Below are 15,490 nucleotides of genomic sequence, written 5' to 3' on the forward strand. Positions count from 1 at the left end.
TTTGTCTAAATTCTCACCGAATTTTGCTCGGTTCTTGTCATAATTGTGATTTTTTATATGGTTTTCAAGCACCAAACGTATTTGTAAACCTTGCTATTTCCCTGTAGTTCACTACCGGATTTCGAGACTTTGCCGTGTGCCTAGGGCACACGGCGAAGGCCTTAAAACACTCGGCAAACATGTTGCCGAGTGTTACACTCAGTATATCACTGTCGGCATACACAGTGCCGGCAAACTACTGTTTGCCGAGTGTTTTATATCGTGCACTCGGCAAACCTATTTGCCGAGAGCCAAATACGACACTCGGCAAAAAAAAGTGACCTAACGGTGCCAATGCTTTAACGGCCTCTTTGCCGAGTGTCTCAGGGATACACTCGGCAAACACGAGGACACTTTGCCGAGTGTCTCAGGGATACACTCGGCAAACACGAGGACACTTTGCCGAGTGTCTCAGGGATACACTCGGCAAAAACTAGGACACTTTGCCGAGTGTCCGTGTATACACTCGGCAAAGTGAGCACAGAATAGCACCCAAATAGCACAGTTTGGCGACACGTGCCACGCATTGCCGAGTGTATACCGTGGACACTCGGCAAAGTGGCATCCAAAATGCCAGATTGAACAGCCTTGTGACACGTGTCCGTTTTGCCGAGTGTAACACTCGGCATAGCCTTGTTTGCCGAGTGTAACACTCGGCAAACTGTTACTTAGCAGGTCGACAATTAATCCATACCAGATTCAAAACTGTCACTGCAATTCAAAACAATATACATATATTTCACAGATTACCACCTTCACATAAACATCGCATATTACGCAAACATCACATAAAGCGTCGCATAAACATCGCATATTACGCAAACATCACATAAAGCGTCGCATAAACATCGCATATTACACAAACATCACATAAACCGTCGCAAGTGACACAAACATGACAAATTGTCGTGACAAGATAGCAAAACATAGTCCAAACAAAAAGAAAATGTAGCAGGCCGTAACGGACTCAACACTTGATTACCACCTTAACCTGCATCAATTAAGGAGCAAAAACGCTAATTTAGAAGTATGCATTTGAAAGTAAACAGAAATGGTAAGTATGGATATAGGGTTACAAAAGTAAGTTTTCAAAGTGAGGAGAACAAACCAAAGTGAGGTGGAGTACCAAAGTGCGAACCTCCAGCTCCAGGCGTATTCGATCCCTCTGATGGATACTGCACAAAGTAGATAGTTAGCACAACACTCTATAGTTGTAAGAATGGTAATAATGGTGATTACAAGGTTATAAACTAACTCACAGGAGTGTTTGGAGCCTGTGGAGCAAGTGGACGAGAAGGGGTTGGCATCGGTGGCGGAGTTTGACCCATTGCAGCATAAAGGGGCGTCATCATCGCATACCACTGGGATCGTTCTGCCGCCAGTGTTTGGAGCCTGTGGAGCAAGTGGACGAGAAGGGGTTAGCATCGGTGGCGGAGTTTGACCCATTGCAGCATAAAGGGGCGTCATCATTGCATACCACTGGGATCGTTCTGCCGCCATCCTCTCCTCGAACGATCTCTCTAATTCGTGCCGGAGCCTCCTTTCTTCATCCAACTGGGCCTGCAGTATGTCATCGCAATCTCATCATCGTTCCAATGCAAAGCATGTAAAGATAGTGGAGGATGAATGAAACAGAACTAACCTGCATTTCGTTCATCGCAATCCGTGTAGGCTCTGGGCGAGGGCGTATACCCGGACCTGAGCTCGTGCTCTGAGCTCTAAGCTGAGAGAGAGAGGGAGTGGTGGCCGTATCGAGTGTGCCGTCGCCAATCCAGAACCGGCCATGTTTCTTGCCTCCTCCCGCCCTCATAACCACTTCCCCATCAAGATCCTGCTCGCTCGGATCAAAGTCTGGGCCGTGGACCTCCTTTGCCATCGATGTGTATCCATCCAGGCGAGCCTTGATGTTCTCGTTGGTGTACGCTGAGGCCGGGTCATTCGGGTCATAAGCAACCCCGTGCATCGCCTTCGACTTATGGGCCAAAGCATAAGCCTTGAACTGGGAGAGAGGCTGACCATCATTTTTTGCCGACTGCAACAGAAAAGCAATAACATTCATAAAGGGGACGCCCGCACAGAAATTAAGGAGAACTGAGCTTGGGAACAACAGATGCTATTGCATACCCATCTAGCCGCGAAACCAGTCAGGCTGAGGTTGCCTTGATGGTGTGGCGCGCCAGGCATCAACAATCGCCTTTTCCGGCAAGCATTGTGACTCTCCTCCCACTCGGGAGCGCACCACTTGTCCACGATCACAAACCAGCACGGAAGGTCTCCGGCGCACCACCCCGGAGGCACCTAAATAATCAAGTGCATGATATATAAGAAGAAGAAATTAAGTGTTAGTAATCTAAGGAACAATAAGCTTTATTGTACTTTACCTTCAGGTACTGCTCCCGGGTCAGAGATATGGTCCTAGCGTCTTTTTTTGTCACCTTCGCTCCAAGGTGTTCCGCGTGAAATTTGATCACGGCCTGGACGCGCGCCTCATAGTGCATATCCTTAACAAGTTTCTTGGCAGCTTTGTCGATGACAGCAGCTGCCCTAGCCTCCAAGCCCGGCTCGCATCTAAAAAAATCCTGCATATAGACGCGACGGATCCAGTCATTAGTTAAATAATTTCCATGCGATTAGTATTGACTAATGTAGTGCGAACGAAACTTACCCACAGCTCGGCCTTCACCCGCTCGGCTCTATTGGGAAACACCCTTCCCTCCCGGTCACGGGCGTCCGGCGCGGCTGCATAGTGAGCCCATGTGTATGCCGGCTCGATTACTCCGCCCAAAGTAACCATGCCAGGGAACTTCTCCTTGATCAAAAGTCCAAGGATGCCGTTTACATGGCGTGAGTGGTCACCCTCTCCAACCCTCAGCCAGTTCCTGCACAAGTGTAAAGGCAATTTATTAGTATGTGTTGAAATATTGAAGATACAAAGGCAAAAAAATAATGAGAGTAGAGAGAGCCATTTACTTCTCTCCATCTGGTCGAATGAGCGGGCGTCTAGCCATTGGCACCGGTCGCCTCGGGAGGCTCGAAGGACCACGCAGCCACACACGAGAAGAAGTAGAGCTAGAGCCACCCCCCTGGTCAACCTGCTCCTCCTCTACCTGCTCCTCCTCATCCCCAGACTGAGTCGCAGCCGTAGGTATAGGCGAGTCAGACTCAGACTCAGCCGCACCTAGAGGCGACTCAGTCTCCTCCTCAACAGCAGGTATAGAAGCACCTCCTCCACCCCTGCCTCCGCCTCTCGGCCTTCCTGGAGGTCTTCCCCGGGGTCTCTTTCCGGACCCGTCACCTGCATCCGTGGCTTTCCCCGTCGCCTTTTTGTATAGCGACGTTAACTTCCTCATACCGCCCACCATGCTATGAGAACAAGTAAACCAATTAGTACGGATGTTACAACTTGATGTAAATAAATGAAGCATACTAAAAAAAATGCTATGAGAAAGAATAAGTCATACAGTTATTACAAATAAACATACAGTTATTAGAAATAATCATCATCATCGGGATCAGCTGGATCATAAGTCTCATCATCACTATCACGCGTGTCGAAATAATCATCCTGATGCTCGGGAGGAGGAATGGCGTCATCACTGTCATTGTCTAAATGTAACCGCTCAAGTAATTCCAAGTCCCTTGTATTCTCAACCTCGTCTTCTTCGTCCTCGTCAGCACCAATTTCATTGTCTACTTCCATGCCCTGAGCTTCCGTCAAGTCGATCTCAAAATTCCCTGCGAGCCCATCTTCTTGAAAGAATTCTCCATCATATGTGTTGGGGTCTATGTTGTAATCTTCATTGTTTGGGACTGGTAGTTTACCGTGTGGCGGTACCTTGTACACAACATCCCAACCCTTAAGACGCTCAACGGTTTTGCACGGGTACGAGAGATAATAAACTTGCGTGGCCTGTTGAGCCACAATATAGACATCGTCTCCTGGTAAGACGGTTGATTGTCGAATTTCGACTAGCCCAAGATTAGGGGTCCGTCTCACTACTTCTGGATCGAACCAATGGCATTTGAATATGACGGGATTCAGAGGTTTGCTCCCATCAAAATTCAGTTCGTATATTTCTTCAATTCTTCCGTAGTACTCAGCCCCATCTAAGCCTGGAGTAAAAACTCCGGCATTTGTTGTTCTACGATTGGGCCGACTCTGCTCGTGGCTTGCTGTGTGGAAGCGATATCCATTCACATCGTAAGCCTTAAATGACCTGACCCTATAGGCACAACCATCCGCAACTTGTCTCAAGTCGGCACTCATAGACTCGTCGGTTGTTCCCTACAAGTTTAAGGGGGATAGCTTGGTGTATTAGTAGCATGTAAGAAATGAAATCAAGTTAGAAATGAAATCAAGTTGGTGTAATAGCCAAGTTAGAAAGTACTTTCTGTTTGAACCAAGAAATGAAATCGGGCATGTCATTTCCCACACCATCTCTAAGAAGGGCCGAAGCTTCCTCGAGGGTAGGTTCCCTTGATTCATGCCAGAATTGCTCATTGAATTCCCTATAGCAATGAGAAGAAGCGGAGTTGGACACAAACTTGTGACTAGTTGAGAAATAATGTATTGAGCACTTACTGCATGTACGGCTCCACTTCGGATAGGTTGCTCAAGACATACAACATAATAGTGCGCCACTCTTCATGTTGCAAGGTCTTGTTAGTCGCACCACTTGCACTGCCAAGTTGCCCTCTAAAGATGCTAAGCTTTGATTCATCTTCGGGGTTTCCAACATTGTAACGAGGGGGTGGATTATGCACACTGGGAAGATTGTCAGCATAGTATTTTGTTGTGAAGTTTGACACCTCCTCCAGGATGTATGCCTCAGCTATGGATGCTTCAATTTTGCATTTATTTTTACATTTATTTCGAAGAATCTTTTGGAATCTCTCAATTGAGTAGCACCAGCGGCCCTGCACGGGCCCCCCCATTCGTGCTTCATACGGGAGGTGCAAAATCATATGTTGCATCGGATTAAAGAAGCCGGGTGGAAAGATCTTCTCCAACTTGCAGAGCAACACAGGCCCCAGTCTTTCCATGTCTGCTACCACGGTATGAGATAACTCTTTGGCACAAAGCTGGCGGAAGAAATTGCTCAACTCCGCAAGCACTAGCCAAACATCCTCGGGGACATAGCCTCGAATCATCACCGGCAGTAGCCGCTCAAGCCATATGTGATAGTCATGACTCTTGAGCCCGTTGATTCGCAAAGTAGCTAAATTCACTCCCCTCTTCAGGTTCGCTGCATACCCATCAGGGAACATCAAGGTTTGGAACCACTCAAGTACTTCCCTCCTTTGGGCCCTTGTAAGAACGAAATTGGCCTTTGGCTTCGTCCACGATTTCCCGCCTTTGGGAGGAGCCATGTCTAGCTGTGGTCTATTGCATAATCTCGTTTGATCGACTCTAGCCTTAACGTTATCCTTCGTCTTCTCAGGAATGTCCATGATTGTGCCAAAAATGGCCTCAGCGACATTCTTTTCAGTGTGCATTACATCAATGTTATGTGGAAGAAGAAGATCATCGAAGTAGGGGAGATTCCACAAGCATGGCTTGTGAGTCCAGGCGTGTTGCTCACCATATCCCAGAAATCCATCTCCTTGGGCATTGGACTCGAGAGCGTCTAACTGAGCACGAACCGCGGCACCGGTCATCTTAGGTGGTGCTGAGCCTTCGACAACTACATCTTTCGTAAAGTTCTTCACGTCTTGTCTAAATGGATGGTCAAGAGGAAGGAATTGTCGATGCTTGTCGAAGGAAGAATATTTGCCACCCTTTGTCAACCAAATGAACATCAGAGCCGCCCTGCATACTGGGCATGGGAACTTCCCATGCACACACCAACCACAGAATATCCCATACGCCGGTAGATCATGCAGGGAGTACTGGTACCAAACATGCATTTTGAAATTTGTCTTTGTAGCTCGGTCGTATGTCCAGACCCCATCCTCCCAAGCACGGACCAAATCATCCATCAGCGGCTCCATGTACACACTCATATTCTTCCCCGGGTATTCAGGCCCCGGAATTATCAGCGACAGGAATATGTTCTGTCGTTGAAAGATGACGCCGGGGGGGAGATTGAGGGGAATAACAAACATGGGCCAACAACTGTATGAGGCACAAGTCATACCATATGGATTGAACCCATCAGTTGCGAGCGCAATTCGTACATTACGAGCCTCTAGAGCTTTTTCACGATGAATCAGATCGAACGTCTTCCATGCTTCACCATCTGATGGATGTACCAGCTTGTCAGGATTGTATCGACGCCCATCTTTGTGCCATGTCATCTGTTTAGCAGATTCCACAGTCATATACAGCCGTTGGATTCTCGGTACGAATGGAAGATACCGAAGGATCTTCACGGGGATTGCGAGCTGCCTCTTCTGACCATCACCAGAGTCTACCTCAAGATACCTAGAGGAATTGCACTTCACACAATACTTTGCGTCCGCGTGTTCTTTCCTAAATAAGATGCATCCCTTTGGACAAGCATGTATCTGCTCATATGGCATCTTAAGTGCACGGAGGACTTTCTTCGACTCGTACATGCTCTTTGGCAGAATGTGACCTTCCGGGAGAAGGCTACCAACAACTGTCAGCATTGCATCGAAGGATTCTCGGCTGCAGCTAAACTGGGACTTGATAGCCATTAGGCGTCCGATGGCATCCAGTTGAGAAACCTTGCAATGCCCGTGAAGGGGTTGCTGCGCTGTAGACAACATATCATAAAAGGCCTTTGCGGTTCACTCCGGCACGTCCTCCATACGTGCTTCATTAAAATGTGCGTCATGGAAGTCATCTAGCATGTCTCCGACCCCGACATCATAGTCATTGGTGCGTTGACGCACCACCTCCTCTCTGGCACGTTCGGACTCACCATGGTAGGTCCACCGGGTATAGTGTGGCATAAACCCATTCTTACAAAGGTGTTGACCCATGACCTCCTTTGTTTGTTGACGCGCGTTTGCACAAATACTGCAGGGGCACCAAGTTCCACGAGGTCCATTTGGCCTAGCAAATGCTAATTCCAAGAATGCATCGGTCTTCTGGATCCATTCATCGGTCAAAAAACCCTGACTAGAGCGGCCAGTGTACATCCACTCACGATCATCCATCCTCTAACATATTGGGAAACATACACATACAATTAATTATTTCCATCAAATATTTGTGTTTTACCATAAGAGGGAATCGGCATGCATCAAACTATCTAATAGGTAAAGATAGGTCCTAATCCCACCCGATGATGTGTACATTGGGCCGTTTCCATGCTCTACTCCGATCCGAGACAGAATTTCGGCAGCACCTCCCCGCTGTTCTCCAAATACACGTCTCGGCAACAAGCCAAGACAATGTGTATCCGGAGAACAACGGGGAGACGCTGCCGAAACTCTGTCTCCGATCGGAGTAGAGCATTGAAACGAACCCAATCTACACATCCTCAGGCTGTCCAAAAAATGTGGACAATTCGAAACAGTTACGGTTATAGATATGCAAAGACTTGCATATTTATAACCATAACTCTTTCAAACGGGAGACGCATAGGTTACGCGACATGCACATCCTAAACCCTAAATTAACAGCTTGTTCTAATTTAAGAAAATTTGCAAATATAGAGTAGTTGTACATGCAAACCAGATTTTAGTCTCAGGTTTAGAAATGACATAATATCTCAGTTTTTGGCATCCATATGTTAGACTAAACATTTGATTAAAATAAGGTAAAATGATAGTGATTAAGACTAAACCACTCTAGAGTCTCATATTTCCATGGAAAACAGCACCTATATTTAGCATTGTAAGCATGAAAGATTAATGGAAGAAATATGGTAAATGAGATAGAATACAAATGCCATATATATTAGTCTCAAGTTTAGAATGCCGTAATGTTTCAGTTTTTGTCATCCATATATTAGGCTAAACATTTGAATAAAAGAAGGTAAAATGATGGTGATTAAGATTAAACCACTCTAGAGTCTCATATCCCATGAAAACATCCTGGCACTAGTCACACTAATATTCTTATAATCTTATTTGGTGAACATGAAGGAATGTATTCTGCATGCATGGCGTTTCGCTTGGGTGTGGCACTGGTAAATTCAAAGAAGATGTGGCTTATTATCTGTACATAGATATAATCCCAAATGCAATATTCCATTGTGAAACAGCATCCATATTGCAATGTTGCAATATTCGATGCCTCCTGCTGGGCCTATACATTGATACTCCACGAGCAAGGATAGATGTTTATTGAGCATTTCATACCATATCGCGATGATCGATGCACTAAAGCGCTTCGGGGTATGTGTGTATCCTAGTTTATTTCAAGTATATATATACCCAACAATTTACATCAAGAAGAAAGCTATATATAAAAAGTAAATTAATGTAATGCATAGTGGTTGTGTGAACTTATGTCTCAGAACTGCCAGAGTCAAAGCATCAGCAGAAGTATTTAGCACAACATGCTGAACCTTTATTTGTTTTAGCTAGTGGGACATAAATCTCGATGGACCTTTATATCTTCAAGTAAATTTCTAGCTCAAAAGCCGCCATAAACTACTGTTTAATTTAACACGTGCACATGGATTCTGTAGGTCATTTGGTTATGGATTAATATACAGTCCAACTACTTGCCGAACTAATTAATAAATTTAATAAATTTGTAACATAGCTATTATGCTACCATGGTTAGGTCGAATTAATTAATAAATTTGTATCTGCTGTCATGAAATGCTTTGCATAGACAGGTAGAAGTACATTTTTTGGCAAACTTAGAAAACTAGACCTACTGTAGAAGATTGTATTTAAAATCATCTAAAAGAATATACGCTGGGTGCTTTCAATAATCGACCTTAATGAACATATTGGACAATTTTCTTCGAAGGTTCATGTTCTGACAAAGTCAAAAAGATTAATTAGTTCTGAGCCTGTGAAAAAGCAAACTATACGATATCTAGCAAACATTACTCTATTGCTAGGTAATTATTGAAAACATTTCCATGGAGCAACAAGGATATAACCAAATTGCTCAGTTCCCCCATCTTGTTTAGTTTTACACACCGACCAGCACAAATGATACTACTAAATTGCTCAGTTTTGGTGCTATATTTTTTCAAATCTAATTTTCAACTTCAAATTTTCAATCCCAAAATGCTTAAATAACTTATTCAAATTACACCTGTGCTCACAGGACCATTACTATGTATTACTTCCTATTTTGGAATGACTAATTAGGGAGATAAGGGAATGCCTATATTTACACAGGAGTGTTAATCTTTGACAAAAGCAAGGGAAGATATCTTAGCAGAAGTGAGGCTTTTATTGATGGCACATCAGAGAGATACAGTAAACTGAGGCGCCTCGAGGTCAAGTTCCTGCTTCATGACACAGCTCATGAACCAATCACTGCTGAATGTTTTGATGCCACTTTTTGCCGCAACTCATGAAAACCATCTAATACTTGAATAATCTAAGACTCCCATGTACTAATTAACAGTCATTGAAATGCACCATGCATTTTTATCTCACTTTCGTCCGATACAGTCACAAAATTCCATCATAAATTAGAACTTAGAAGTATCTGAGCAATAAACGATCTCACAGAAGTATGTTTTCACCAAAGGGGTCGTTTTTGGTTGTTACCTTGCTCTTCTTCTCCTTTCTTCTCTTGCCTGCTCCTGTTCCGATTGGCTGGCCAGCAGCAGCCGAGAGCACGGCTACAGGACGGCTGCGGAAGAGAGGGCCGGGCGTCGGAGGGGGGCGGCGCGGGGTGGTGCTGGCCGGCGCGGGGGAGGCGGCGTCGGGCAGCGCGCGGCAGCGGCGGCGGAGGGCCGCAGGCGCAGCGTGGCGGAGGGCCGCGGCGGAGGGCCAGCGGGCCGAGGGCCGAGGCGGCGAACGCGCGCGGCGGCGGAGGGGCGGCGGCGGGCCGAGGCGGCGCTGGCGGCGGAGGGGCGCGGCGTGGGATGGGCGCGGGGGCGCTGGCGGCGGAGGCGGGGCGGCGTCGCTGGCGGCGGGGGGGGGGGGGCGAGGCGGCGGTGCTGGCGGCGGCGGGCCCAGGCGGCGGCGGACGCGGGGCGGGGGCGGGGGCGGGCCGAGGTGGCGGCGGCAGGAGGGGAGTCGCGCGCGGGACAGTTTTCGATCTGTCCCCGCGCGCGGGGTCGGGAAACCCTATATTCGCTGCTTTGCCGAGTGTTATATCTTTGCCGAGTGTCAAATATAGAACACTCGGCAAACCAGTTGTTTGCCGAGTGTGAGATCGAGGAACTCGGCAAACCACGTGGTTTGCCGAGTGTAAAGCATAAACACTCGGCAAACACCTGAAATTTTTTTTTTACTACATATTCACTAAATGAATTAGAAATAGCAAACGGACCCAGAAAAATAGTAAATTTTAACATCGAATATGCTATGTTGTATGTTGAGTGTAGAAAAAGTTTCAAGGTCAAACGACGATTCAAACGTTACTTCGGGTTCAAACCTAATCCGTTCCCTCTCGAAACTACAATTCTTCCTGGGAGATGCTTCAATTTCTAAGCATCGTACATGACAACTTTTGCGAAACCTTCTCAATTTTTATCTCAGCCTCTACGTATTATATCATGCCACTATGGCAAGTCTCATGTTTTTCTGACTTCGTTTGCTTTTTTTAGAATTACAAACCAATAAGCTAAATATTGCTGGTCGAGTGTTGCCGCCCAGATGTTTTAAATTTCTTTTCATTTCTTGGTTAAGGCCTAAAAATAGACTCAAAAACATGAATATGATTTTTCTACCCATTTTTGTTCATTATTTTATATACTTGCAGATCAAATTTGACTTATATCCATTAAAAACCTAGAAAAGCACTTAATGAATTAAAAATAGCAAACTGACCCAGAAAAATGCCAAATTTTAACATCAAATATGCTATGTTCTATGTTGAGTGTAAAAAAAGTTTCAAGGTCAAACGATAATTCAAACGTCACTTCGGGTTCAAATCTGATCCGTTCCCTCTCGAAATCACGATTCTTCCTCGGAGATGCTTCGGTTTCTAAGCATCGTACGTGACAACTTTTGCGAAACCTTCTCAATTTTTTATCTCGGCCTCTACGTATCATATCATGACACTATGGCAAGTCTCATATTTTTCTACCCATTTTTGTTCGTTATTTTATGTATTTGCAGATCAAATTTGACTTATATCCATCAAATAATTTCTTATGAAAAAGAGTTGTCCATAAAGTTAGATTTCGATGGAACATAGCAAACATGTTATCCATCCAAGAATCACCAAATGAAGTCGCTTTTTTGTTCCACCACTACTCACTATGCTACCAGCTACCTCCTCTGATGCACTTAACGATGAACCAAGCAAAACCCATAGATCAGAAGGGCAGCTTAGTGTGTCAAGCTAATCTGCTTTTGCTTATTCCACTTGGCAAGCATTGAAAATTCCTTTTTTTAAGGCAAGGAAGAAGAATTGTTATTCTCTTACAGAGCACAACTGATTCCAAGGGCCGCTCCCAGGAGTCCACATCTGCTGCATCTCAATCTTCAAGCACGACTGAATTCTAACTCCAAATTTATAACAATATCATTCTTAAATTATACTGTAGTAGTATCGGAATCGATGTGGCGGCCTTTGGTTGGTTGTTATTACGAGAAAGAAAAGAGAACAAAAGGAAACCAAAAAGGAAATAAATAAATAAAAGGTTTGCCGAGTGCTTAATATCGAGCACTCGGCAAAAATTTATGTTTGCCGAGTGTCCGTTAGACGACACTCGGCAAAGGGGTGACTCGCCGTCAGCCGCCGAACGGAGGGACACGTGGCGCTCTGTTTGCCGAGTGCCCGAATTCGCCGAGTGTTTGTTCTCAATTTTGCCGAGTGCTATGGTTTGCCGAGTGTTTTTTGATGTGTTTACCGAGTGCCTATTTGTTTGCCGAGTGCTTTCGTCTGGCACTCGGCGTAGGTGGTTGTTTGCCGAGTGCCCGATATATAGCACTCGGCATACATGTAGGCACTCGGTATACACATCGTTTTCGGTAGTGGTTGATAGCACTCTTTACTAGCTTCACATGGTGCGTCGTAATGGCTGGAACTAAAGAGTTTGGTGTTACAGTTGTAACCGCTGACCTTGCTGTTGCTGCATAGTTGCTAGCACTCTTTAGTGGCTTCACATGGTGCGCCGTAATGCTGGAACTAAAGAGTTTGACGTTACGGTTGTAACCGCTGACCTGACTGTTGCCCCATAATTGGTAGCACTCTTTACTGGCTTCACATAGCTGGAACTAAAAAGTTTGGTGTTACGGTCATAACCACTAACCTTGTTGTTGCCCTATAGCTAGTAGCACTCTTTATGAGCTACACATGATAGACCGTAATTGCTACAACTAAAGAGTATAGCATTACCGTTGTAACCGCTGGCGATGGCCCACGGCCACTGCACCGGAACATGGTAGATCGATCCCGTCACACGAGTACGCATCTGCAAGTAAATTAATTATCTGACCGTGCAAGGGGACGTATGTGCAAAAACACGCCGACACGTACTCAGTGGTCGAATCGAGTGGACAAGTGTGACTCCCCCATACTGCAAATGAAGCTGCTCCGGCCGGCCGGCATGCATGTCGAATAATGCATGAACAAGGGGAGCCCGGGTCCACCATGTGCGACTTGCTTTCAGCTCCTTCGCATCTTGGCCCCCGGAATCTCTGCACATGCCATGCGAGGCGAGAATGGGCTGACGCATGCAGCAGGGGCGCCAGCCGGGCATTGCATGTTCGCTCACGCGGAACAAACTCTATATAAGACATTTCTATAAACAATTTTTGTGAGATTTTGATTCAACTATATATTCTCTAATTTAACAGTTCGATTGAAGAGAAGAGAGAAAAGAAACACATATTATTATACATAAATAAGTTTTTATAAGATTTCAATCATATAAAATTTATCTACCACTCACACCGACCCGTTTAGTTGGTGGCCGCCCGCTCTCGCCGTGGGACATACACACCAACCGAACCCAAGACCAGGGAAGCTTTGAGCCTTGTACGGAACATGCGCTCTAGCAGTATCCAATGATCTTTTTATCTCTAATGTGCATTTAGTAGAGTTTCTTAGCTTTAATTTGCTTTCTATAGCTCAACTATGTGATCTAGGCTTCACATGCTTATTTAGTGATGTTAATATTGTCATAACTATCAAGAAGCATAATGATCTAATCTTTAAAGTCTTTAGACATGGACATATCCATCTTGTGAATTTTCTCTCTAATAAAGCTAGCTTGACAAAGTGCCTCTTCACTAAGACTTTAATGGGTTGACTTTAACATCGTCGACTTGCACATATTGGAATGAGCCAACTAAAGAAGGTGATCAAGAATGGAATGATATTTAGTTTGAAGGATGTGGTATTATAGAAGGACAAGTTGTGTAGTGCTTGCCAAGCGGGGAAGCAAGTTGCAAGCTCTCATCCACACAAGTCCATGATGTCTACATCAAAACCCCTAGAACTTCTACACATAGATCTTTTCAGACCAACTACCTATAAAAGTCTTGGTGGTAATCTCTATTGCCTTGTTATTATTGATGATTATACAAGATACACATAGACTTTCTTTTTAGATGACAGTAGCAAGACCGTTGAGATCTTTAAGAAGTTCGCGAAGAGGGCTCAAAATGAGTTTGAGGCCACACTTGTGAAGATTCAAGGGGACAACGGGATGGAGTTCAAGAACACACAAGTTGAAAAATTTCGTGATGATAGAGGCATCAAGTATGAGTTATCATCAATATACACCCCTCAACAAAATAGTATGGTGGAGAGCAAGAATAAGGCATTGATCACTCTTGCAAGAGCAATGTTAGATGAGTATGGTACGCCGAAGAAGTTTTAGGTGGAAGCAATCAACACGGCGTGTCATGCATCCAATCGAGTGTATCTCTACTGACTATTGAAGAAGACACCATATGAGCTTCTTATTGGAAGGAAACTCAATATCTCATACTTCCTGGTGTTAGGGTGTAAGTGCTTTACCTTCAAAAAAAGAGAATGCCTAGAAAAGTTTGAGCATCATTGTGATATTGATTTTCTTGTTGGTTATTCATCTAACTCCAAAGCATATCGAGTATTCAACAATACCACCGGTTTTATTGAGGAAACATGTGATGTGGAGTTTGATGAATCTAATGACTTCCAAGGAGAAGGTTTTTTCTTGTGATGATGTAGGTGATGAACCCTTGAGAGACACGATGAAGAAGATGGTAATTGGGGATATCAAGCCGAAGGAGAATGATGAAGATATACATTCTACTTCCACTACACACACCTTCATGGTGCCCCAAGTTGATCAAAATGATGGGAAAAATGATCAACCGCTTCCATCACATGATGTACATATCTCTCAAGAGGAAACTCAAGCTCAAGCTCAAGATGTTGAACCACCTCAAGATACACCTCAAGAGCCACAAGTGAAGCAAATGCATATTTCCAAGGATCGCCTCATTGACTTGATCATTAGGAGTCCATCTAAGAGAGTAAAAACGCGCTCTCATCAATATGCTTCATTTTATGAATAATACTCATTTGTTTCTTATCTGGAACCCACACATGTAGATGAGACTCTTAAGGATCCGAATTGGGTGATTACAGTGTAAGAAGAACTCAACAACTTTACCCGCAATGAAGTATGGATTCTTGAAGAGAGACCTCATGATAAGAACGTGATTGGAACCAAGTAGGTCTTTCGCAACAAGCAAGATGAACATGGTGTGGCGGTACTCAACAAGGCAAGACTTGTCGCGCAAGGTTTTGCATAAGTTAAAGGTTTGGATTTTGGTGAAACATTTGCTCCCGTGGTAAGGCTTGAATCCATCCGTATCCTTCTTGCGTTTGCTTCATATCTTAATATTAAACTTTATCAAATGGATGTGAAGAGTGCATTCTTAAATTGCTTCATTAATGAACTTGTTTATATTGAACAACCCCCGGTTTCGAAGATCCTAGATATCCTAATCATATTTATAGGTTGCACAAGGCACTTTATGAACTCAAGCAAGCCCCAAGAGCTTGGTATGAATGTCTATGCGACTTCCTCATCAATCAAGGATTCAAGATCGGGAGGATGAACACTATATTTTTCACAAGATCATTGACAATTAGTTTTTCTTATGCTAAATTTATATTGATGATATAATATTTAGTTCAACTAAAAAAAGTTTTCAAGGAATTTGGTGACATGATGTCTAGGGAGTTCGAGATGTTAATGATTGATGAGTTCAACTACTTCCTTGGATTTCAAATCAAGCAATTTAAGGAAGGGAGGTTCATCCATTAAGAGAATTACACAAAGGACATTCTCAAAAAATTCAAGATGGATGACAGCAAGCCAATCAAGACTCCCATGGCTACAAATGGACATCTTGACATGGATGAAACGGGTAAACTAGTTGACCAAAA

Source organism: Phragmites australis, chromosome 15 (assembly GCF_958298935.1).
Source record: "Phragmites australis chromosome 15, lpPhrAust1.1, whole genome shotgun sequence".
NCBI lineage: Eukaryota > Viridiplantae > Streptophyta > Magnoliopsida > Poales > Poaceae > Phragmites > Phragmites australis.